The sequence below is a fragment of the Anomaloglossus baeobatrachus genome, chromosome 5 (assembly GCF_048569485.1).
Source record: "Anomaloglossus baeobatrachus isolate aAnoBae1 chromosome 5, aAnoBae1.hap1, whole genome shotgun sequence".
NCBI lineage: Eukaryota > Metazoa > Chordata > Amphibia > Anura > Aromobatidae > Anomaloglossus > Anomaloglossus baeobatrachus.
In genome coordinates this window covers 300,272,167-300,299,587 of record NC_134357.1, presented here as the reverse complement: position 1 = coordinate 300,299,587, position 27,421 = coordinate 300,272,167, and the positions used below count along the sequence as shown (strand labels likewise).

Genomic DNA, 27,421 nt, shown 5'->3' with positions numbered 1-27,421 from the left:
TGCAGAGTGAACACACAGGAAGCCACCAATCAGTGGTGTGGGAGGGGTTATACAGAGCTCCGCATTCAGAAAATTGGTAGATCCACAGCAGATAAAACAGTGATTCTATCTAAATTGCAGAAAGCATCCCAGTAAGTGACATATCGCTTGAATGAGGGTCTCTGTCCCTATATCAGATTGGGTAACATAACCTGGCGACAAATTTCCTTTGTTGACAGTTTCTGACAGCAAGCAGTAGAAATGTGTGTATAGCTCAGGAATCCAACGCAGGATGCAGGGATCAATATAAAATATTTTCACGCTATGTATTTACAGATGAATACATGCAGTAAGACTATCACTATATGCTCTGTGTGGTTTAAGATAATGGCAATTTAATACAAGCCATCAATCAGGAGTTCACATTGCTTTTCCCCATCACCCAAATATACCCTGGTGCCAGACATAACAAGGAGTCACTACACAGGTCTTAATATGGTCACGGAGATTATTTGTATAAACCACTGGCTGTAGTGTGAGGAAGCCTGTATATCCTATGTGTAATGTTTACTCATGGCATGTATACACTGCTGACGAAAGAGCGCGTCAGTAAGAGCGCACAGACAGCCGAATGTAAGCCACAATGCAGGGCATGGACAGTGTACAAAACCAACTTTTCATTGTGACCCACATAACAACGCTCTCCCCTCCCCCTCCAAAAGAAAGAAACTGAGAAAGTACCAGGTCCTGAGTTGTGTGTGCACATCTGCCTTATATTTTATTACAATATATTCTGCGTCGGTTCCTCAAAGTTCTACAAAGTGGCCTGGGCTCCTACATACAATATACTAAAGTGCTATTTTTAAGGGCTCACTGGTGGTGGCTGCAGCTCATAAGAGAAAAACCTAGTGACTGCTTCCCCTTACACTAAATGATACCTTAATATCTGTGATCCGATATCTTATTCCAGAGAAATCCACATTTTTTTCTTAAAGGGAACCGGTCACCAGATTTGGTGACTATAAGCTGCGGCCGGTCGGTACAGTGCAGACTGGTCAGATGGGTGTCTCCATTCTCCGGGTGCTGCGCCTCCTCTTTCGGCCATCTTCGTCCTCCTGTTTCTGAAGCCGGGGTGCATGACGCGTCTTACGTCATGCACATGCGCCGGCATTGAGGTCCTAAGCTGGCACACTTTGATCTGCCCTGAGCACCCCAGCTTCAGAAGAAGGACAAAGATGGCCAAAAGAGGAGGCGCCGCACCTGGAGAACGGAGACACCCATCTGAGCCATCTGCACTGTATTGACCTTTAGGTAGGTATTAAAGTCATTTTTATGTTCTACACAGCAGCCAGGGCTCTTATATACAGCATGTTAGAATGCTGTATATAAGAGACCACTGGTGGTAGCTGCAGCTTATAGGCCCCAAAACTGGTGACAGGTTCCCTTTAATATGTAAATGAATTCTTTAGATCTATGAGTCTGACACATCTCCCTAAGAATCTTCCTCCAGAGCTCATTTTAAATGAAAGGAGGCATTACTAGTGTGAGACATGTAATGACTGACAGTCTGCTCTCCTTATCCATATGTCACACACAATTATCACCCCCTTTCTTTTACAATAAGCCTACAAGGAGATCTGTATCTGTCCAGCAGATCTTAAAAGCTCATTTACATATTATGAAAAACATGGCTTTCTCTGAATAAGACATCGCATCGCAGATAACAAGGTATTATTTTATTCAGCTTTCCACGGACCTACATGGCCATATAGATGACTTAAGATCCCTTTACATACCGAGACTTTCTAGCGATCCCAACCTGGCCGGGAACGGTGAAAAGTCTCTAACAGTCGCTGGTGAGCTGTCAAACAGGCAGATCTGGCCAACGATGCAGCAGCGATACGGACCTGCAGAACGACCTCGCTGGTCGTTGGGGACGTGTCACACCGCAGCTATTTGACGACTCACACCTATGTTAGGGGCGTGGTGTTTGGCGCTGAAGCCACCTAGGTGTCCTTTTTACACGCCCCCCTCAGCTCCGATTGGTGATCGCTAGTGCGTTCTTATTGACGACCCCACGCTTGGAAAGATTGGCAAAAGTCGCGCTTGTATATCCTTTGTTCCTGAGCTTCTGTTGCTTAGTGGATCTTTGTAGAGTTCTCTGTGCGGCAATTCTACACTGGTTTATCTATGCAGCATCAATCAAATGATGGTTATCATATAGGCTTTATAATATTGCAGACTGGAGAACTCTCTAATGATCCGCAAACCAGCACGCTCAGGAACAAGGTAGCTTTGAAACAAAGGACAGAAGCGCTAAAGTTGCCTTCTTTTCAGTGAAAGCCGCCCAATCAGAACGCAACAGCGACCACCAATCGTAGATAAGGGGGCGGGAAAGGGAACGCTATAGAACGCCTACGCCTGGGTTCTAAGTCGCTAACCATGTCATTGTAACGGTGTCAAACACACCGATGCATGCTGCACAGCGGGAAATAAAGGACCAAAAAATGTTCCTGAATGATTTGTAGCGATCAGCGACCTCACAGCGGGGGCCAGGTCGCGGATGCGTGTCACACACTGCAATGTCGCTGGGGAGGTCGCTATTAAGTCACAAAACAGGTGACGTTACAGCGATATCGCTAGCGATGTGTGTAAAGGGGCTTTTAGGAGGGTCAGGGATACTAAGGCTATGTGCCCACGCTGCGAAAAATGCGCGGATTTTGCCGCAGATTTCTCGCGAAAAAGCAGCGGATTTCCCGAAAATCTGCAGCTCAGGCACTTCCCAGCCATTTCTATGGCATTTTGGAAATGCTGTGCCCACGCTGCGGATTTTTCCGCAGCGGATTTCGTGCGGATTTTGATCCTTGAAAAATCTGCAACATGTCAATTAGGCTATGTGTCCACGGGAGAATGTAGCTGCGGATTTTTCTGCATGAAAATCCGCAGCTTTCCCGCAAAATCCGCACCTTTTCAAAGGTGCGGATTTGCCGCAGAATTGCCGTGGATTTGATGCGGATTTTTTTTTTTTTTCCCAATTTTAAAGCCAAAATCCGGATGAAAATCTGCAACAATAATTGACATGTTGCAGATTTTTCCAGATCAAAATCCGCACGAAATCCGCTGCGGAAAAATCCGCAGCGTGGGCACAGCATTTCCAAAATGCCATAGAAATGGCTGGGAAGTGCCTGAGCGGCAGATTTTCGGGAAATCCGCAGTTTTCCGCGAGAAATCCGCGGCAAAATCCGCGCATTTTCTGCAGTGTGGGCACATAGCCTTATTGTTGCGGATTTTCATCCGGATTTTGGCTTTAAAATTGGGGGGAAAAAAAAAAAAAATCCGCACCTTTGAAAAGGTGCGGATTTTGTAGGAAAGTTGCGGATTTTGATGCAGAAAAATCCGCAGCTACATTCTCCCATGGACACATAGCCTTAGAAATTCCCTTTAAAGGCATTTGTATCGGTGTATGGGAAAAAAAAAAAAAAAAGGGGGAGGGATGAAAATGCCCTGAAACGCATTGCTTTTAATGAAACTTAATTAAGAGAATTTGACTGAACAATACCTTCAAAAGGTCCCATTACAAGCACTTCCAGATGGAGGCTGTACAGACACCCATCAGGCAACCGCCACCATCCATCTAGCAGACGCTTAGTGGCGATTGCTTTCTACATACCTGTATTGTTATATATTAACATGCCACTGCATTACAGATGTCTACGCACTAAGCGCTCCATATGGCCTGTGGTATGAATATTTTATGCTATTCACCCTTAGGCATTTATGGGCACAAGTCTATATGTTGGCAATCATATACACAGGTTAGGTCCAGAAATATTTGGACAGTGACTGTATCTCCGTATTTTGGCCTCTACATACCACTATTTATTTAAAATTAAATCAACTGAGAGGCAATTAAATTGTATACTGTCAGGTTAAATTAAAGCAGTTGGAAAAAAAAAAAAAATTATTCTGATGCAAGGTCTATGAATTGCAACCATTTTTCTCCAAAGCCTCCTCAATTCAGGGATTCAAAAGTAATTGGACAAATTTTACTTTACCATAAATAAAATGTTCATTTTAATGCATTGTTGAGAATCCTTGCAGGAAATTACTTCCTGCAGTCTGGAAGCCATGGACGTCACTAAACGTTGGGATTCCTCCTTTGTGATGCTTTGCCAGGCCTTTAAAGCAGCCGACTGCTGTTTCTTGTTTGTGGGTCTTTCTGCTAGAAGTTTTGTCTTACGCATGTAAAATACACGCTCAATGGTGTCGAGATCTGGTAATTTATTCGGCCACTGCAGAATATTCCACTTTGCCTTCAAAAACTCCTGGGTTGCTTTCTCTGTGTGTTTTGGGTCATTGTCCATCTGTACAGTGAAGCGCCATTCCACCGCCTTGCTGTATTTGGTAGAATCTGAGCAGAAAGTACACTTCCGAATTAATCCGGCTGCTTCTGTCTTCAGTCACGTCATCAATAAACACCAACGACCCAGTGACATTGGAAGCCATGCATGCCCAGCCATCACACTGCCTCCGCTGTGCTTTACAGATGATGTGGTATACTTTGGATCATGAGCCGTTCCAAGCCTTCTCCATACTTTCTTCTTCCCATCATTCTGGCACAGGTTGATCTTGGTTTCATCTGTCCAAACTGGGCTGGCTTCTTTAGATGGTTTTTGGCAAAATCAAATCTGGCCTTTTTTTTTTTTTTGCTTAACACCGAGTAATGGTTTGCACCTTGTGGTGAACCCTCTGTATTTCTTCTCATGAAGTCTTCTCTTTATGGTAGACTTAGATACTAAAACACCCACTTCCTTCAACACCTACTTCCCTACAGACTGTTATTCACTTGAGTAAATGTTGTTAATGGTTTGTTTTTTTCCACCATTGAAAGATTTCTGAGATCATCCACCATTGTTTTATTCCATGGATATCCAGGCCGTTTTTTTTTTTCGTAAAATGTACCAAACTGTTGATTTGGCGACTCCTAACATTTGTATCTCTGATGGATTTCTTCTTTTTTAAAGCCTAATGATGGTCTGTTTCTCTTCCATTGAGAGCTCCTTTGACAGTATGTTGTAGGTTCCCATCAACAGTTTCCAAATGCCACACCTGGAATCAGCTTTAGACCTTTTATCTGCTTAAAGAACACTTGTCACCATGATTTTGCAATGTAAAGGAAACATGGCTGTAATTACATTGTAATACTGATTAAATTGATACCTTTGCTTAAGAAATCCACTTTATAGTCCTTCTTTAAAAGGGAACCAACCACCATGATTTTCGTATATAAGCTAAAGTCAGTGCTATACTGGCACTATCAGGCTGATTCTCTTCATACCTGTAGTGGTCAGCTCGGATGTTCAAGTTTTGAAATCCAAGAAAGTAAAGTGTATAAAATTAGCTGCTTGTTGAGTGACAGCAGCTGAGGATCAGATAATATATTCATAGTTAACCCCTCCCCCTGTTAGAATTAGCATATGTATTATACAAATGATTCACTTTATCTCTTGCAGGACCTCTGTGAGGTCATAGATGTGACCAGAAGGGGCAGGGCTCAGCCAACAAAGCTGGATACCAGGTCACATGGGTATGACCTCGCACAGGTCCTACAAGAGAAAGTGAATCGATTGTATAATACTTATGCTAATTCTAACAGGGGGAGGGGATAACTATGAATATATTATCTGATCCTCAGCTGCTGTCACTCAAGAAGCTGCTGATTTTATAAACGTTACTTTCTTGGATTTCAAAACCTAAACATCCGAGCTGACCACTACAGGTATGTAGAGAATCAGCCTGATAGTGCTGTACTGGTACTGACATTAGCTTATATACAAAAATCCTGGTGATTGGTTACCTTTAATTAGCAAAAAAACATTAAATGGTGATTAGATTTTGGTGCACAACGCAAAAAAGATTTACCCTCCCTGTCTTTGATTCCCAAGCCCCTTTGCCAGCCCCCAGCCGTTGTATGACCTTGCCTCATCTGTTTGAAATCTCAGTAGCGACCTGTCATTCATAGACCAGAGCAGGAAGAGGAACTGGAGAATCACAGACAGGGAGAAGACCTAACTAGTAGAAAACCTCAAATGCTGATTACAGAAGAACCACTAAGCGGATTTCTTCAAAGGTATCAATGTAATCAGCCTTTCAGCGCTATTACAGCCATGGGTTTAGTTTACATTACAAAATTGTGCCAACAGGTTCCCTTTGATTGATGGATTAACGAGGCAATAGCACATGCAGCCCTTTAGGCTGTGTCCATACGTTGCAGACTTTTTCTGTTTTTTTATGCGTTTTTCAGTGCAGATTTGACACAAAACCTAAAGGGCTTCCTAACAGTAACCTTAGGGGTCTATTCACACATTGCAGTAGAATCATAGTTATTTGCAGGATTATTTTTAAATTGCTGCAAAATGACAGGGCATTAATGTGGTATTCTGGTTCCATTCATGTCCAAATTGGAAGGTGACATCACGCCAACTGTTACCTGCATGATCGGCTGACATTGTAAACCTGTCCCATTGACTAGGACAGGTGCACTATACCGGCAAAGGAGCTGTAGAATGGCACAGATCTGGTCTTTTCTGCTCTATTACTCCCATGGGTCTGAATTTATTATGGACATGGCTGTGAGGAATCAACACAGATGTTGGATGATCAGCCTTGCTTTAATAGTTAGTGGCTCTTCCTCACATTGTTGCCACAAAAATTGGCAGAATAGAACATTCTATGATGTTATTGTGTGTTGGGAGTATTGATACTGTCATAATTTGGGCACCATGTTTTCAGGGAGTGTGATCATTCAACAAATTTTAGAAATGGTGATACACATTTGGGCAAAACGTTTTCACCTAGTAATCTGCAAATGGTCGAGCTTAAAAAGGACTCACAGAATGATTGTTCAAACCAAGTACAGACACTCAGTGAATCATGACGGGGCTAGTCCTTTAAATCCATCTTCCCACCAGCTTGTTTTGCCCATCTACCTCTGTCCTTCTCTAGTCTATGAAACTAGAGTCATCAGTCAACGAAAAGGGGAGGGTTGAGATGGAGGGAAAGCCAGCAGGTGGGAAGGTAAATTTAAATGGATTAGCCCCACTGTGATGCACAGATTGCCTGAACTAGGTTTGAACAGTCATTCTGTGCTGAAAGATTCATTGTAACAGTACCAGACCTTTCACAACATGAACACGAGTAGCAGACAACACCGTCCAATGTAGTCAGTTGGCTCCACCATGGGGTGTGTAGTTTTGATGCACTAAAATTGCACTTGATTTTTATAAAACAAAAATATGGGTATGTGTGATTGAAGCTCCAGCAGACATTAACAGAGCCCAACATCGCTGCAGATAATGTATTTCTACTGATCACACTGGAATGGTTGAGTGGCGTACCATTGCTGCACCACAGGTGGTAATGTTTGGCAAGGGAAGGACAATGTACAGCATTGGTGAATACACAATAATGTATTTATTGTATATCTTTTAGTGAATGACAAAGCAGAGCACATCACCATAAAAATTCTTAAAGGTTCACAATCAAGAAGATATTTTGTGTAAGGGGTACTTCACACACAGCGAGATCGCTGCTGAGTCATGTTTTTTGTGACCTCATTAGCGATCTCGCTGTGTGTGACACTGAGCAGCGATCTGGCCCCTGCTGTGAGATCGCTGCTCGTTACACACAGTGCTGGTTCGTTTTTTTATTGTTGCTCTCCCGCTGATAAGCACACATCGCTGTGTGTGACAGCGAGAGAGCAACAATCCTGAATGTGCAGGGAGCAGGAGCCGGCGTCTGACAGCCTGCGGTAAGCTGTAACCAAGGTAAACATCGGGTAACCAAGGTGGTTACCCGATATTTACCTTCGTTACCAGCCTCCGCAGCTCTCACGCTGCCAGTGCCGGCTCCTGCTCCCTGCACACGCTAAGCTAAGCGGTGTGCGCTGGTAACTAAGGTAAACATCGGGTAACCATACCCGATGTTTACCTTAGTTACCAGTGTCCGCAGCTTCCAGACGCCGGCTCCGTGCAAGCGCAGCATCGCTTGCACGTCGCTGGTGGCTGGGGGCTGGTCACTGGTCGCTGGTGAGATCTGCCTGTTTGATAGCTCACCAGCGACCATGTAGCGACAGCGATCTTGACCAGGTCAGATCGCTGGTGGGATCGCTGCTGCGTCGCTAAAGTGTGACGGTACCCTTACAGTCTCAATTCACATTAGGCAAACATTGTCAAACCGGATATCGGCAGGCTCAGTCGACAGTCTAATGGGCACCCCCAACAAGTGATGTTAAGGGAGATAAAGATCCAGCATGCCCGATTACAGACTGACGACCCTTTTCTTCTCTTGGGGATAAGCCACTGTCAGAGATGTCTGGCAGTGGCTCATTGAGAGAACACAGGACTGGTCGGCCAAACAAGAGCTCCTGTGTATGGGAGCATCAGAGAAGACCGCTGTCGGCTGAACCATGATTAAGGCAACAACCAAAGTTGTGTATGGGAAACCTTCAGGTTCATGCTTTTAGCTGGTCGTACACATTAGATTGCAGTAAGGCAAACCAGGCTTCAATTGATCATTCAGACAACAGCCATCTCACATACAGTGAGGAAAATAAGGATTTGATACACGGACGATTTTGCAAGTTCTCCCACCTACAAGGTATGGAGAGGTCTGTAATTTTTATTGTAGGTGCACTTCAAATGTGACAGACAGATTACAAAAAAAAAATGCAGAAAATCACAATGTATGATTTTTAAATAATTTGCATTTATTGCATGAAATAAGTATTTGATCACCTACCAACCAGCAAGAATTCTCTGTCTCTCAAAGACTTGTTATTTTTTTTCTTTAACCTCTTCACGACACATGATGTACTGGGTACGTCATGGATCGTGTCAGGTTAAGGCTAAGTTCACATTTCCGTTGTTTTGCATCAGTCACAATCCGTAGCCTTGAGGAATTATGGTATCCTGCAAAATATTTTGCAGGAATCCTGTTTTTCCCCATAGGCTTCTATTAGTGACGGATTGTGACTGATGATGCTGCGTTGCATCTGCTGCGTCGCGGTCAGTCGTTTTTTAACTGACCGCCGGGCGGGAGCAACGCAGCATGTAACCTTTTTTGAGCAGCGCGATCCGTAGGATTTCGCTGCGCATGTGCTCTCTGGCTGCCCGCCCCCGTAACCAGGATAAACATCGGGTAACCAAGTGTGAAGCCCCACAGGTGTTGTGTCGGTGCATTACCTTCAGGGACTCCACGTGGCTGGATCCTGTCACCGGTAGGAGATCTTCTATTTGTCGTGACGCCACTCTCAGAATTGCGGTCAGTGGGGACCGCCACTGCAGATTAAGGGATGCCTGGGGCTGATGGTGGGTGCAGTCGGTTGTAATAGCCTCCTGAGAGTGAGGCAAGCCCCAGGGCCCTGTGTAGGTGTGTAGAACCACAAGGCGCAGAATAACTCCACACAAGCGAAATGCCTTTCAGGGGTTTTACTCACAGAAGGTGGCAGAGTGAGTAACCCGGGCGTAGCTGGGATCAACCAGGCTGGAACCAGGTGTCCTTCAGGCTGACTGGTGAGGGTGACTACCGACTCGCCTTCCTTAGCCCTTGGTGGTTTGGGGTAACCCCGACTTTTAGTCCCTATGGGGGTCACCCAGGGAAGTTGCTGAAGCCTCTCTCCCCTTCGGTTTGTTTGCCGTTTGCTTGTCGCCTGGACCAGATCACTCCAGCTGCTTGCCTCCTGTGAACTATGGGCCCTAACTGTGGCTACGTGGCTGCGGCTTTTGGGTGTTGTGGTGTGGGCTTTGAGGGCCCCACACCGGCAGGTTTAGCAAGGAAAGGTGGATCTATCCCCGCTCCGGGATCTGCCGCCCGTTTGGGCCTGGTACTCCCTAGCAGTCTCCTTACTTCCCACTCCGTTGCTCTCTCTCTAGCTGAAGATGGGTTTCGGGTAGCACTCCTAGGTGACCGTTCTCCCCCGTCGGTAGCCACTGCGCGGACGCTGTCAGACTGCAACAGCCCCAGGGGTCTGCTCTCCTCGGAGCTCCCTGGACTCTGCCCTGAACCGGCTCACTGCCCCTCCTCTCCTGTTCTTGCCTACGCCACCTAGCAACCAGACTCTCTTACCACACCCCTTGATTGGAGATGGAGGCTTTTGGCCCCCTCCACTATTCCAGTGGAGGTGAAGGCTTTGCCCCCTCCTGGGATCCCCAGGGGTCCTCTCAAAGGTACATGTGTGAGACCTGATCACTATGCGCCTGTGTAGTCACACCTCGGTCAGCCTTCTGGATTACCTGTATTGTACTGTCCCCAGCATGGGTGCAGTACTCAGTGGTGCCTGACCAGGTCAGGGGCGCCACACAAGCAATGCGATATTTACAGTGGTTACGTGTGCAGGGAGCCCGCGCTAAGCTGGTATCCAAGATAAATATCGGGTAACCAAGCAAAAAGTGCTTTGCTTTTACCCGATATTTACCCTAGATACAGTGTGCAAGGAGGCCGACACTTCACCACTCGGCTCCGCCCCCTCCCGCACTCCGCATGTGTACACACTCACTCACACACTTGTCCCAAGCCCTGCAGTCCCCGCGGCACGGACGTCTTCAGCTCCCCGGCTCCGCCCCCTCCCGCACTCCGCATGTCCACACGCATGTAGACACACACACACACACACACACACACACACTCACCTGTCCCCAGCCATGCAGACCGCGGCACTAACGTCCTCAGCTCCGCCCCCCGAACTCCGCCGCCCCCGAACTCCGCCGCCCCGAACTCCGCGCCCCCCGAACTCCGCCCCCCCCAACACAACGGAGTCCGACAAAAATTATTTTCTTTGTCACCGTTGTCATCCGTTGTACAACGCATCAGTCACATGCGTCAAGCAACGCATGTGACTGATGCAAAACAACGGTAAACAACGGCAGGCCACGGTAAGCACTTACCCGGCTCCATTGGAAGTCACGTGATGTGATCACATGGATCTGATGGTTGCCATGGTAGCAAAGGGTCATGTAATGACTACTGTGGCTATCACGAGTCAGTTCTTATAGTAGGCAGAGGGCAGTGTGTGAGAGGAGAGCTGTTTTTGTGCAGATCAGAGCAATGTTGCTCTGATCTACGGGAAAGAATGAGCGATCAGACAGTTGATCTTTTGGTAAAAGCACTGAAGATGGGTTGTGGATGGGTCTTCCAACATGACAATGACCCGAAGCACCCAGCTATTGAAACTAAGCAGTGGCTACATAAGAAGCATTTCAAGGTCCTGGAGTGGCCTGGCCAGTCTCCAGACGTAAACCTATAGAAACATTTTTGGAGGGAACTGAAACTCAATGCTGCCTATTGACAGCCTCGAAACCTGAAAGATCTGGTGAAGATCTCTTTGGAAGAGTGGGCCAAAATTCCTGCTGCAGGGTGTGCATACTTGGTCCAGAAACTACAGAAAATGTCTGACCTTCGTAATGGCAAGCAAAGGTTTCTGTACCAAATCAGTTCAGGTTTTTTTATTGTATCAATACTATAATATACTTATTTCATGTAATAAAATGCAAATTATATAAAAATCATACAATGTGATTCTGTTTTTTTTTTAATCTGTCACAGTTGAAGTATACCTACGATAAAATTACAGACCTCTCCATTCTTTGTAGGTGGGAAAACTTACAAAATTGGCAGAGCCCTCCTGTGTCCCCTATGAGAAAGCCACCGATTGACGATTGGTAGTCTGAATTTGGACATGGTCAATCAGCACCTCCCTCATCGATATCGGCAGGTTCAGCAGACACTAGTCTAATGTGTTATCTTATGCATACAAGTGTTTGATGTGGACGTCATCTGTTTTTGCACAGGCACAAAGACTATTCCCCACCATTTTTTCTTTTGAGCAGGTCCAAATAACAAGAGCAGACATGTCCTACAGGTTCAATTAGGAGGACAGGACTCATCCATTCTAGTAGAAGGAGCCGATGAAAAGAGACACTTTCACGGGTAGGTTGCCAAGAATCATTTGGGAAACCTAATGAAATCAAGAGTGCGAAACTTGCCGATCCAACACGCAACCTGCAGGTATCAGGAGACACGTCATCACCGGCCACATTCACCTCCCATACCCCAAGACGTTCACACTGCAAACCATTTTACCAAATTTCATCCGCTGGCCATTTTTGAAAGGAAAACCTACTTTTAGGCTTTGTTCACATGTTGGGGATTTTGCTAGGATTGTGGTAGAACAGGAAGGTTTTTGCCACAATTTTAGAAAAATCACAGAAAAACAATGGGGCTTTTGCCATGATTAGAGTAACAAAACAAAAACAGTATGTAGCATGCTCAGATTCAATGAGAAGTGGTCAAATCTGCAGCACAATCCTAATGTAACCCTTAAGGCCCCTTTCACATTGCGTTTTTCTCTACGTCCACAGGTCCCGTCGGGGCATCCGTCCGGACCGCTCCTCCCCCACTCTGCAAAACGTGCTCCGGACGCATGCGCCCGACAAGGCCATTCACTGTTATGGAGCGCACTGCGTTAGCGTGTGCTCTGTTTTGTGCCATTTTGTGCATATATACGTTTCTGCAGACGGACACCCGAACGTAGACCACCTACGTTCGGGTGTCCGTCTGCAGAAACGTATATATGCACAAAATGGCACAAAACAGAGCACACACTAATGCAGTGCACTGCATAACAGTGAATGGCCCTGTCGGGCGCATGCGTCAGGAGCACGCTTTGCAGAGTGGGGGAGGGGCGGTCCGAACGGATGCCCCGACGGGACCTGTGGACGTAGAGAAAAACGCAATGTGAAAGGGGCCTAAGGCTCTCTTCACACATCCATGATTCCAGTATGTATTACGTCTGTTATCATACGTACCGGAGACATGGACATACACAGACCCATTAAAATCAATGGGTCTGCGCACACATCCCTGTTTTCTCACGGACGTGTGTCTGTGTGCTCCACACGGTGACATGTCCATTTTTCTCTGGCAGCACGAGTGTCACATGAACCCCACACTGATGTAATCAGTGTGACACGTACAAGAGAAAACACGTCTTTGAAATAAAATGATTTTTTTATACTCACCTGTATCCAGCGCTGCTGTCACTTGCTTCCGGGCCCGCTCATTATGCTCATGCATATTCACTGCACTGCGGACCCGGAAGCAGTAGCATCTTCAGAGACAGCAGTGCCTGAGAGTATAGAAGTTCCTGCTGTCCGTGTGCCATCATATACAATATAGATTTGTTAAACTTTGTGACATATGGCTCATAAGTTGTGCTTAAATCCACAGTATTTTAGATATGGCTGCATTCACATGTGTGCGCTGTCTTTTTTTTTTTACTCTTCAGGCCCGTAAACCTACTTGAGCTATATACACAACTGTTTTAAAAAAAAAAGGACCCATGGATGCAATTTGTGAGATTCAGAGCATGTCCTATACTCATTCGTTTTGCAGATCAGACATGGCAATTAAAGTCTATGGGGAGCCGTTAAAAATGGAAGACATCCTCATTACTTCAGTTTATCAGTGTATGGCCTCGCTCCCACTAGCATATAAAACAACGCTCCGATCCTCATTCCGAAAAGTGGTACGAGTGTAATGCATATACTGGAGGTCACACCGTAAATCATGGGAGTGATTGATTTTTTTCTCGCCTAGCATCCATATGACATTTGTTCGCAACGCGTTATCTTTGCATACTAGGATACCATACACAATTTCTAGCTAGCTATCATAAATGCAAAAAATATAAAAATCTAAATAGAAGAGTTCTTGCAAATATATAATGCCCTCCAATGTATTATAGGTTTGCACATTTTAGTGCTTTTCCATATGGTACTTAAGCTAATATATAAAAACAAGCAAAATGTAAAGCAGACAGCTGCAAGCGGATATTATCAGGCTGGGAATGCCCATGACTATCTGATCCTTCCCAGCTTAAAAATAGCAGCATGTAGCTGCCCCAGAATTGATGCATCACATTAGATGCTCCAGTTCTGGCGCTTCGCCTCAGCTCTTCCCGCTTGATCTGGTGCATTGGCAATAGGGGTAATGGTAGTTGGGGTTAATGTCAACTGTGAATTGTCAGCTAACATCAAGCCCTGGTGTTAGTAATGGGGAGGAATCTATCAGACACCCCCATTACTAGCCCAGTAATTGAAAAGCAAGAACAAAAACAAACAAAAAAAAAAAAACTTTATGAAACACTCCAACACTTTCTCTGGTACACTAATTTATTAAAAGAAAAAAAAAAAAAAATCACGCAGGTCCGCCATAGTCCAATGTAGTCCACAAACCGAAAGATAATGAAGATTTATTAAAATTCCCAGGTCCGATGTAGTCCTGCGGTTCCCATGACGTTCCTAGATTACCTGCATCAAAGATTAGATCATCAGAACGAGGCTCCACAGACTGAGCAGCAGCCACTCCCGGTTCATGTAGCGCTCAACAAGATGTGGGACACTTATGAGGGGAGACGTCAGGAATGTTCCCGACATCACCGCTCATCACAGTCGCTGGGTCTTGCGATGTGCAGTGTCAGCCGAAAATGGCTGCTGCTCAAAGTCTATGGAGCCTCATTCTGATGATCTAATCTTTGATGCAGGTAATCTAGGAACGTCATGGGAACCGCAAGACTACATCAGACCTGGGAACCTGTATTTTTAATAAATTGGTGAATGCAGGAAAGAGTTTTGGTTCTATTTCTCTCTTATGTCTTCCTGGTTTCGGTTTGTGGACTACATCAAATTCTATGCACAAAGCATCTTGCGAAACGCGCATCGGGCTGCGTGTGGGGACCTCCATATGGGTTAGCCGTACATTTTTGGCCATATTAACTGATAAATGTATGGACACTTTGTACCTGATATATTGAATATTTGTATCTAGTTACTTATCCATTCTTTTGTCTGGCCTGCACTATATATAATTTATAATCACCATTGTCATCTGGTCGTGCCCCTGCCTTTTGGGGTGTACCTGTGTACTCCTTGTGACCTATTATATGCAATGTTTGTTATATATGTTTTGTAATGTATTTCAATAAATATTGTGATATATTCTATTTATGGGGGTTGATTGATCTGGCTGCTCTGGCCATATAATTGTTTCAATCATTCTTTCGAGTGTTATACCAGATAATATTAGGGGGGGGGGGGGTCCATCTCATTTTGAGGTGGTCTCTGACACCATTGATGTAAAATGTGCCTTATGAATCTTGAATTGATCAAATTCCATGTAGTATGGTGGACCTGCTTGGCTTTTTTTCCCTTTAATAAATTAATGAACCACAGAAAGTGTCGGAGTGCTATTGCAAATAAAATGTGTTTTTGGGGTGTTTTTTTGCTTTTCAAATACTGAGTTAGTAATGGGGGTGTCTCATGGACACCTCAACTGCTTACAGAAAAGCTTGATGCCAGCGGACATCAACCCAAACTACCACTACATTGATTGCCACCACACATTGGCAGTTGGGAAGAGCGGAGGCGAAACACCAGAATTGGCGCATGTAATGTGATGCAACACTTCTGGGGCGACTGCTGGCTGCTATTTTTAGGCTGGGACGGGCTTTTTATCTGCACCAATATACGCTATAAGAATATTCTCTGATTATTGCGGTTTTTGCACAGTCCATCAGTGTTCTTAAGGCTAGTTTCTCACTTGCGTTGAACGGCGTCCGTTGCATTGCATTGTGTGACGGATGCAACGAATGTGTTGCATATAATGACACAACGGATGCAACGGATCGTAAAAAACAACGGAAAGCTTTTTTTTTTTTTTTTACTTTTTTTTCTTCACAGTTTTACCGGCGGCAGACTATTGTGAACGATCGGCTGCGCGCTCTCGCGTGCCGGCTGCTCAGCTGAACGTTCGGCCACCGGGAGACAAAATAAAGTTTCTGTGATTTAAAAAAAAAATAGATGAGCATGCGCAGTGAAAAATAGAGGATTCCGCCACTCAAAAAACGTTACATGCTGCGTTCCTTCCGCCCGGCAACGCAGCGTCAGCCAGCAGAAGCAACGCAGGTACTTTTGGCACAATCCGTCCTCCATACAAGTCTATGGGAAACAGTGGGATACGTTAACAGATTCTGCTGTTTTCCAAAAGGGTGGATTGTGATGGAAGGAAAAAAAAAACGCAAGTGTGAAAGTACCCTAATTGCACAGTATGCAAGAGTTGTTTTTTTTAACAAGAAAAAATGAATGGGATTTTGAGGCTTTACACTCAAACGGATGGGATATAAGCTGCAGAAAAAGCAGACCAGTATCACACTTGCGATATCAAGAACAGGTTTTTTTAATAGCTTCTCCTATCAAACAGTGCAAAACAGGCACCGGTATGCCATTAGTGTGTTGTCTGAGATGTCAACTGACCCATAGGCATGAATGGGCGCGCTTGATCCATGACTAGATGGGAAACGGACAGTTTTCAAGCATCTAAGTTTAGGTTTTGGGGTTTTTTTGCAGATACTCGGCACACACAAAGCATGGACAGGTCTACACCATAATAGACTATAATGGAAACATGCGTCTGAGAAACACACATAACGTACGTCAACCATGGATGTCTGAACAAGGCCTAAAATCATTAGCCTAACTCGGGTCAGTTCTAGCATCACCAAGGGAAAATTACCTCCTTGGGCCACTACATCAAAAGATCTTTCTTCTTGAGCCCCATTGCTGTGGATTTTTCTGGATCAGCTGGGCCAAGATGTTCTTTTTCCTTGATTAGCCTAAAGCCCTAGCCCGAATTACTATACCTACTTGCCACCAATTCTGCAGAACATTGAAACTCTAAATGAAGGATTTCCATCATCAGGCTCCATTGACTCTATGCTTCGCAGCAGTATTGCATCTATATGTACTCAATGTTATCAACTGAGCCATCCTACAGATTTCACATCCATGGCCTATCAATCCTGCTGTGCAAAGTTTACACTTCACAATGCAATACAATTTGTCAAAAAACTGCATAATCTAGTGCAGAAATACGAAGGCAGATATGTCCTGTTTCCTGATCCAGCCGTATGGATGAACAACCATCATTCCCTACCGAAGACCCGGCCGTAAGGATGAACAACCATCATTCCCTACCGAAGACCCGGCCGTAAGGATGAACAACCATCATTCCCTACCGAAGACCCGGCCGTAAGGATGAATCACCACCATTCCCTACCGAAGACCCGGCCGTAAGGATGAATCACCACCGTTCCCTACCGAAGACCCGGCCGTAAGGATGAATCACCATCATTCCCTACCGAAGACCCGGCCGTAAGGATGAACAACCACCATTCCCTACTGAAGACCCGGCCGTAAGGATGAACAACCATCATTCCCTACCGAAGACCCGGCCGTAAGGATGAATCACCATCATTCCCTACCGAAGACCCGGCCGTAAGGATGAACAACCACCATTCCCTACTGAAGACCCGGCCGTAAGGATGAACAACCATCATTCCCTACCGAAGACCCGGCCATAAGGATGAATCACCATCATTCCCTACCGAAGACCCGGCCGTAAGGATGAACAACCATCATTCCCTACCGAAGACCCGGCCGTAAGGATGAACAACCATCATTCCCTACCGAAGACCCGGCCATAAGGATGAATCACCATCATTCCCTACCGAAGACCCGGCCGTAAGGATGAACAATCATCATTCCCTACCGAAGACCCGGCCGTAAGGATGAATCACCATCATTCCCTACCGAAGACCCGGCCGTAAGGATGAATCACCACCATTCCCTACCGAAGACCCGGCCGTAAGGATGAATCACCACCGTTCCCTACCGAAGACCCGGCCGTAAGGATGAATCACCATCATTCCCTACCGAAGACCCGGCCGTAAGGATGAATCACCACCATTCCCTACCGAAGACCCGGCCATAGGGATGAATCACCATCATTCCCTACCGAAGACCCGGCCGTAAGGATGAATCACCACCATTCTCTACCGAAGACCCGGCCGTAAGGATGAATCACCACCATTCCCTACCGAAGACCCGGCCGTAAGGATGAACAACCATAATTCCGTACAGAAGATCCAGCTATTAGGATGAATCACCACCATTCTATGCAGAAGATCCAGCAATTAGGAGGCAATCATCGTCATTCCCTATAAATAATTTTGCCATTATTAGGGAATCACTGTTCCCTACACAAGATCGGATACAAGGAGGTAATATTTCATCGTTCCCTACAGAAGATTGGACGCGAGATGGACCGTCGCCGTTCCCCGTAAAAGAAGACCCGACACGAGAGGGACCGCCACCGTTCCCCACAAAAGAAGACCGGCCCTCCACAAAAGAAGATTGGACATGAGAGGGGCTGCCGCCGTCCGGAAGATCGGACGCGAGAGGAACCGCCGCCGTTCCCGACAGGAAGGTAAAAAAAAAAAAGGATCAAACATAAAAAGGAGGGATTGTTGTTCCCTACAGAAGATCTTACATAAAAAGGGATCGTTGTCGTTCAGTACAAAATGTTGGAAATAAGAAGGAATTGCCATCATTCCTGTCACAAACCACCGGGGGGGTCACTCAGAAATCCCCCGCGCTGGCTACCAGTACGTCACAATCGGGGGGTAGCAAGGGGGCGTCCCCCTCCTTTATACCTCCCGACCGACAGACAGAGCACGTGACGCGCTCTCTAGCGCCCCTCTTATAGTCAGGCCAATTATGGAATTGCCCGACAATAAGCAAGGAGGCCGCTATACTACTTATGCCGATTATTGAAGGGTCCCCGGTGAGAGTAGGGTATATATTCCCCCGACCTCCGCGGGCGGAATATATAATATCTTCCCGGATCTCACTGGCCTCCCCACAATAATCCTTGGCACAACTCGCTGCCACCAACCGATTTACGGTAACTATTAGCCGAACACACAGACGTGGGATTCAAGATCGAGATAACAGAACAGCCCAAGATTAATTATATAATTTAATCAGCCTAAAGCACACTAGAACTACAATATATACAATAGGGAGTCTACAGAATATACATATGTCAGAGTACAGTTACAGACAAAGCATGGTTTACAACAGGTATGCAATTCAATCAGTTACCTTGTGCGTCTGGCCACAGGGGGGCGCTGTAGACCAGGTTTCCAGGAACTCTCTCACAGGTCTGTCCCAACCAGGCCCCCGAGCAGAAGAACGCTGGAAAATGGCCGAAGTAGGGTTATCAACCTGGGCAGATCCAGGTCCCCTCCTACCTTAGTGACCTCACAGGGAAGCACTGCCACTCCCCCTGCATGGATCAGAATTATCCAGCAAAGGGGATTTTGGCTATAACTTTGCCTGGGAGCGTCGTAGGCAGACGCCAATGCTCTCATTGTGACAGTTATGAATTTAGCTACAGAACGAGGGGACTCATGACCTGTCTGCCAGTTCCCCATTGGCTGATATCACGCCTGGGGCATTTCCCAATGTCCTGTTCCCATAAAAGGGGGGTGCCGGCATCGTCCACATGCGGAGACACCATTTTTATGGTTGCCATATTTATCGGAAATATGGCTTGCGAGATATGAACCATTTTTTACTGGAGTCGTTCTGTCTGGCTACTTCCAAGCCTTGCTAATGAGATACAACTCTTGTTACAGGGTGACGGCAGGGAGTCATCCTGGGTCCATTGTCCTCACATCATCTCATCTCCATATCAGAGGAGATGGCTGTTGGAGGTGTAAGTGGGATGTGACACCTTCACAGATGCTGGACATTTGAGAACAAGAAGGGAGGGGGGGCACTGCCAGGGAGTGATGAGAGCAATTATGACTTCTAGTCATAATTCCTCTTCATATCCCAGGAATTACCTCACACCTCCCCCCTTTTGAGGGCGCTAGGGGGCAGCACACTCCGGTGTTCCCCCGTGCGCCCGTCCGCGACCTCTCCTTGTCGGGACAGCCCGTCTGCGTTACCGTGGTCACGGCCCCTTTTGTGGCGAATGGTGAAGTCGTATTGCTGGAGCGCAAGGCTCCATCGCAACAATCGCCCATTCGTCCCAGAGACGGTGTGCAACCAGCTGAGGGGATTGTGGTCCGTCTCCACGATGAAGTGGCGCCCGTATAGATAGGGTTGCAGACGCTGCAGGGCCCACACTATGGCCAGGCACTCCTTCTCCATTGTAGAATAGGCCACTTCCCTTGGTAACAGCTTCCTGCTCAGGTACAAGACTGGGTGCTCTTGGCTCGCAGAGTCCACCTGGCTGAGCACCGCACCGAGGCCGAAGTCACTGGCGTCGGTCTGTACTACAAACGGCCGCGTGAAGTCGGCTGCCTGTAGCACGGGCGGGCTGGACAGGGCGTCCTTTAGGGCCCGGAAGGCTGTCTCGCAGTCCACTGTCCAATCGACTGCAGAGGGCAGCTTCTTCTTGGTGAGGTCCGTCAAGGGCTTTGCCAGGCTACTATAGCATGGAACAAACCTCCTATAGTACCCAGCGGTCCCCAAGAAGGACATCACCTGCTTCTTGGTCCTGGGGGTGGGCCAGGATGCGATGGCCTCCACTTTCTCAGGCTCGGGCTTCAGCGTTCCCCCACCTACCCGGTGACCGAGGTACTGGACCTCGCTCATGGCCAGCTGACACTTTCCCGGCTTGATGGTCAAACCTGCCCGGTGGATCCGCCTGAGCACCTGTGCTAGATGCTCTAGGTGGTCCTCCCAGGTGGGACTGAAGACGGCAATGTCGTCCAGGTACGCGGCCGCGTACCCTTCAAGTCCCTTGAGCAGGGTGTTGACCATCCGCTGGAAAGTGGCAGGGGCATTCCTCATCCCGAATGGCATCACCGTGGACTCGTACAGTCCAAATGGGGTAATAAAGGCAGAGCGTTCCCTGGCCTTGCGAGTCAGGGGGATCTGCCAATATCCCCGGCTCAGATCCATGATGGTCAGGTACTGAGCCCCGGCCAACTGATCGAGCAGGTCATCGATGCGTGGCATTGGGTACGCATCGGCGACCGTGACAGCATTGAGCCCCCTGTAGTCCACGCAGAACCGAGTGGTTCGGTCCTTCTTAGGGACGAGGACTACAGGCGAGGCCCAAGCGCTGTTGGATGCCTGGATCACCCCCAGCTTCAGCATCTCGTCAATCTCCTGGCGCATGTGTTGCTGCACCTCCAGGGAGACCCGATATGCTGAACGCCGGATCGGGGGATGATCCCCAGTGTCCACGTGATGGACAGCCAAGTCAGTCCTTCCGGGCTGGTTGGTAAACAACCCCCGGAAGGGGAGGAGGGTGGCCCACAGCTGGGACCGTTGGTCCTCCAAGAGCTGGTGGCCAACCCCCACATCCTCAATGGATCCGCCTGCCCTAACCTGGGCTAGCATATCCAAGAGGGTTTCCGCTTCTCCCTCCTCGGGCAGGTTGCACACAGGGAGTGCACATGCCTCCCGCTCATGATGTGCCTTCATCATGTTCACATGGAAGGGCTTCCGCCTTCCACGGGCAGGGTCCAGGGTGACCAGGTACGTCACAGGGTTGAGCTGCTGGTACACGAGGTATGGGCCTTCCCAGGCTGCCTGAAGCTTGTCCTGTGGTACGGGGACCAGTACCCACACCTCTTGACCCACTTGGTAGGTCCTCTCACAAGCGTTCTGGTCGTACCAACGCTTCTGATCGGCCTGGGCTTGAGCCATATTGTCGTGTACCAGTTGCGTCAAGGCCTGCATTTTGTCCCGGAAGCGCATGACATACTCGATGACCGACACTCCAGGGGTGGCCAAATCCCCTTCCCAAGCCTCTTTCACCAGAGCCAGGGGGCCCCGCACACGTCGCCCGTACAGGAGCTCAAACGGTGAGAATCCTGTTGAGGCCTGTGGAACCTCCCGGTAAGCAAATAACAGGTGTGGGAGATACCGCTCCCAGTCACGCCCATGGGAGTCGACCAACATCTTAAGCATCTGCTTTAAGGTGCCATTGAACCGCTCGCACAGGCCATTAGTCTGTGGATGGTACGGGCTGGCCACCAGATGTCGCACCTGGACTTGCTTACAGAGGGTCTCCATCAGTTGGGACATGAATTGGGTCCCCCGGTCGGTGAGCATTTCCTGGGGAAAACCCACTCGGGAGAAAATCTCCAGCAATGCGGTGGCCACCTTGTCAGCCCGAATGGACGACAAGGCCACTGCTTCTGGGTACCGGGTGGCATAGTCAACTACCGTCAGTATGAAGCGTTTCCCGGAGCTGCTGGGGATGGCCAGCGGGCCGACCAGATCCACAGCCACCCTCCTGAAAGGCTCATCGATGATTGGCAGAGATACTAGTGGGGCTTTGGGGTGTGGCCCCGCCTTCCCCACTCTCTGACAGGTTTCACACGAACGGCAGTAGGCAGCCACATCGGCCCCCATTTTTGGCCAGTAGAAATGCTGGTTTAACCTGGCCTTGGTCTTAGCGATCCCTAGGTGTCCGGCCATCGGAATCTCATGTGCGATCCGCAACAACTCCGTCCGGAACGGATAGGGTACCACCAACTGTCGGTCCCTGGGCCACGCCTCCGGTGAACCCTGCTGGACCGTGGCCCGGTACAGCCGTCCTTGGTCCCAGACCACTCGCTCCGGGTCCGAGTCCGAGGGAGGCTGTGCCGCCTGCTCCTTTAGAGCTTTCAGGCTGTCGTCAGCTTCTAACGCTGCCTGAAACCCCTGACCAGATGTGGCCAGAATCGACGAGACTGTCACATCTTCGGTCAGTACCCCGGGACCTGTGTCCTGGCCTCCACCTGACTCGGCTGCCACTTGGTCAGAAGGGGAAGAGCTATCGGACCTCCGGGAGGCCCCTTGGCTTCCAGCACTCCCACTGCGGGTGACAGCGGCCACAGCCGCTGCGACCGTGGGTCGTGCCTGCTCCTCCTCCGTTCCTGACCAAGTCGCCGGTTCAGGCAGACCTACCTGGCTTCCTGACACCCCGGTTGTGGGGGAACCCTGCACCGAGATCTTACCTGGAAGCACTTCCGCTCCTGGACCGGCCCCAATCTCACCTGCCTGTTCCCCCTCTGCAGCAACAGAACCCCGCTGTGAAATCTCTGGGGACCCCACATTTGCTGTGGTAGCCCCCACCCCACACACTGGTCCTCCTCCTGCAGCACCCTGCTCTCTGCTTATCCCTGCAGAGGGCAACAGATCCCAGCTCACAGGCTGATTACTTGTAGAGGCATTGTCACACCTTTCTCTGACCCCCTCCCCTGTCACAGCTGCAGCTGAGTGTGTGTCTATGGTGTCTATGCAAGCAGAAATATCAGAGTTCACTCCCTCCTCCCTTACATCATTCATAGATAACACATTAACATTGTCCGGAGGCACGTCAGCACTGGCTGAAGGTTCAGCCTTTGGGGCGGGGCCAAACTGGGAGGTTATTTGCCCCAAATCTGTCCCAAGTAGCACGTTTGCAGGGATCCGATCAGTTACCCCCACCTCCCTCACCCCTCGCCCTGCGCCCCAGTCCACATAAATGTCAGCAACAGGCAGCGCCGGGTCAATGCCTCCAATCCCGGAGACAGCGAGGGTTTTTCCAGGGATCAAGTCTTGGGGGGACACCATCTCAGGCCGCACCAGAGTCACCTCCGAGGCGCTGTCTCGCAGTCCTATGGTCACAGACTGGCCGACGGTGACAGGTTGGAAGCTGTCCAGGGACCTACCACCACCCCCACCCACACAATACACCTTGGGCGGCCCTTGGGACGGGGACGGAGCCGGGGCCTTGGGACGCTGAGGGCACATGGCCTTGAAGTGTCCAGGTAGGTTGCACTGGTGGCACCGTCTTGGCTCTGCCACGGGCCTGGAGAGGGGAGTTGAGGGGGACACCCCCTGCAGTCTAGGGGCAGGTGGGGCAGTCGCAGAGTTCATCTTACCCCCTCTCCAGGTGCTGCTGGTGGCTGCTCTCCTGGCCTCAGGAGCCCGATTGTTGGTGTAGTCATCGGCCAGGGCAGCTGTAGCCGTGGACCCCTTCGGCTTCTGGTCTCGGATGAACTGGCGGAGATCCTCAGGGCAGTTCCACAAGAGTTGCTCTGTGATGACCAAGTCTAGGATCTCCGGTCCGGTGGAAAGCTGCAGGCCTTGGGTCCAGTGGTCGGCAGCTCGGGCAAGTGCCCGCCGGTGGTCAGCCCAGGAGTCCTTTGGTCCCTTCTGCAGCGTCCGGAACTTCTTGCGGTAGGACTCCGGAGTGAGGTTGTACTGTTGGATCAGGGCCCGCTTGATGGTGTCGTAGCCCTGATCTGCCTCAGCAGGCAAGTCCCCAAGGATTTCCAGGGCCTTACCCCTTAAACGGGGGGTCAGGTATTTGGCCCACTGGTCCTTGTCCAGATGGTGCTGCAAGCAAGTCCGTTCAAAAGCAGTCAAGAAAGAGTCCAAGTCTCCATCCTTCTCCAGCACTGGGAAGTCCTCAACACGGACCTTTGGATGTTTGGTGTCTTGAAGGTCACGTGTGGCTGATGAGGGCCGGAGCTGAGCTAGCTGCAGCTGGTAGTCACGCTCTGCCTGTCGCTCTCGCTCTCGCTCTTCACGCGCTGCTTGCCGCTCCGCAGCCTCACGCACTGCTTGCCGCTCCGCAGCCTCAGCATCACGCGCTGCCTGCCGCTCTGCCCTGTGCTCTGCCAGGAGTCCCTTGTAGCCCTCCTGGTCTCCAGCCTGGAGAAGGGCCATAGCCATTTGAAGAAGGCTATCCGAGCCTCCCAGGCTCGGTGGAATGGCACGTGGTGATCTGCGGCCCGCTGCGGAGCCGGGTGATTCACTGTCCATTGCAGAGCGGAGGGCTGGCATCTGGCTCGTTGAGGACCCTTGGGTGAGCTGCTCCTCATCTTGTCCAGCAGCGCCCGGTTGTGCAATGTCCTCTGCAGAGCTGTTTTCTGGCGTCGAGCTCCTGGAGGACTCGTGGGCAACCTCCTCATTACTGCCCACAGCACCGTCCTCCCTCTCTTCGGCTCCTGCTTTAGCATTGGCCAGTTGCATAGCTCTGCTCCTGGTGCCATCAGCCATTCTTGCAGACTTTTGGTCACTGACACAGAACTGACACCTGATGCCTCCACACACCTTACAGTATCTGCACTCTGACACTCTAGTGTTGAGCTAGTCTGAAGACCCCAGCAGCCACAGCTGCTGCAGGCAGTCTTTAGTGTCTGGGAGTATGGGTCTCACACTCACACACACTATTATCTCGATCCCACCGCTATGCCACCAATATGTCACAAACCACCGGGGGGGTCACTCAGAAATCCCCCGCGCTGGCTACCAGTACGTCACAATCGGGGGGTAGCAAGGGGGCGTCCCCCTCCTTTATACCTCCCGACCGACAGACAGAGCACGTGACGCGCTCTCTAGCGCCCCTCTTATAGTCAGGCCAATTATGGAATTGCCCGACAATAAGCAAGGAGGCCGCTATACTACTTATGCCGATTATTGAAGGGTCCCCGGTGAGAGTAGGGTATATATTCCCCCGACCTCCGCGGGCGGAATATATAATATCTTCCCGGATCTCACTGGCCTCCCCACAATAATCCTTGGCACAACTCGCTGCCACCAACCGATTTACGGTAACTATTAGCCGAACACACAGACGTGGGATTCAAGATCGAGATAACAGAACAGCCCAAGATTAATTATATAATTTAATCAGCCTAAAGCACACTAGAACTACAATATATACAATAGGGAGTCTACAGAATATACATATGTCAGAGTACAGTTACAGACAAAGCATGGTTTACAACAGGTATGCAATTCAATCAGTTACCTTGTGCGTCTGGCCACAGGGGGGCGCTGTAGACCAGGTTTCCAGGAACTCTCTCACAGGTCTGTCCCAACCAGGCCCCCGAGCAGAAGAACGCTGGAAAATGGCCGAAGTAGGGTTATCAACCTGGGCAGATCCAGGTCCCCTCCTACCTTAGTGACCTCACAGGGAAGCACTGCCACTCCCCCTGCATGGATCAGAATTATCCAGCAAAGGGGATTTTGGCTATAACTTTGCCTGGGAGCGTCGTAGGCAGACGCCAATGCTCTCATTGTGACAGTTATGAATTTAGCTACAGAACGAGGGGACTCATGACCTGTCTGCCAGTTCCCCATTGGCTGATATCACGCCTGGGGCATTTCCCAATGTCCTGTTCCCATAAAAGGGGGGTGCCGGCATCGTCCACATGCGGAGACACCATTTTTATGGTTGCCATATTTATCGGAAATATGGCTTGCGAGATATGAACCATTTTTTACTGGAGTCGTTCTGTCTGGCTACTTCCAAGCCTTGCTAATGAGATACAACTCTTGTTACAGGGTGACGGCAGGGAGTCATCCTGGGTCCATTGTCCTCACATCATCTCATCTCCATATCAGAGGAGATGGCTGTTGGAGGTGTAAGTGGGATGTGACACCTTCACAGATGCTGGACATTTGAGAACAAGAAGGGAGGGGGGGGCACTGCCAGGGAGTGATGAGAGCAATTATGACTTCTAGTCATAATTCCTCTTCATATCCCAGGAATTACCTCACAATTCCCTACAGAAGATCGGACATAAGGAAGGAATTACCGTCATTCCCTACATAGGGTCAGACAGGAGAAGGGATTGTGGTCGCTCCCTACAGACTGCACATAGGGAGGACTTGTGATTGCTCCTTACAGATCAGACATGAGGGAATCACCAGCACTGCCTACAATGTGAGCTCAGCTCCAGTATAGTCCCATACATTCTGCTCTACAGCACTAGCAAACTTTTGCTATCAGTGCCGCCTGTGGAGCAGCAGAGCCGTGTGCTGCAGGTGGGTGACAGAGGATGTGACACCGTGGAACTTACACCCCCGCCCACACACCTGTTCCAGGCAGACACAGGGCTGAGCCAGCCACGCCCGGGCACAGCCGCCACACCGGGCGCCCCTCACATCCCCGGGCACTCGCACATCACTGGAGCGCTCTCATTTACAGCAGACGGCACTTGTGCGCCCCGCCCCGTCACTGCCCCGCCACTACCGGGGTCGCCTATAACCGGGCAGCCGCCTCCGCTGCTCGCCACACGCTCGTTCTCCTCTCACCTTCCCCGCGTCCAGCAGCTCCCGATCCTCGTCCCGCGGGAGGCGCCTGGGCCGCAGCCGCTTCCTGGTTCCCTCCACTGGGGGCCGGCTAATTACATATTCATGACAGCCCTACAACAGCTGACCAATAGAAAAAAAGACATCCTTCTTCCCAAGCTACGCCCCTATAGACAGGATACGTACAGGCCCCCTGTCCGGCCCTTCTTCTCATGAATAATGTATTAGGTTGGATGTCATTGATTCCTCCGCGTACCTGGCTTACCTGGGTCGCAATACTGAATGGAACCGCCCGTAACATTCCGCGGTGTAGAAAAGAAATCCCTGCAAGCTTCACAACCACACAGGCTGCTGGTGGCGCCCAGTCACTAAGAAAGATCGGCAGCTCACCCCAGTGCCCAGTGCTCTGCATATGTCTACGCTAGAGATCAACACACATTTCTAAGAGGGGA

The 27,421-nt window shown here is 49.2% G+C and overlaps 1 protein-coding gene across 2 annotated transcripts in view; it reads right to left on the bottom strand.

Annotated features, from left to right (window-relative positions):
- The window catches only part of LLGL2 (LLGL scribble cell polarity complex component 2), a 153,131-nt gene extending 126,059 nt beyond the window's left edge, over positions 1-27,072 (bottom strand). For both annotated transcript variants that reach the window (XM_075349651.1, XM_075349652.1), the window contains exon 1: positions 26,973-27,072. The gene's annotated coding sequence lies outside the window, so the exon portion shown is untranslated. The remainder of the gene's footprint in view (positions 1-26,972) is intronic.
- Positions 27,073-27,421: the final 349 nt, after the last annotated feature.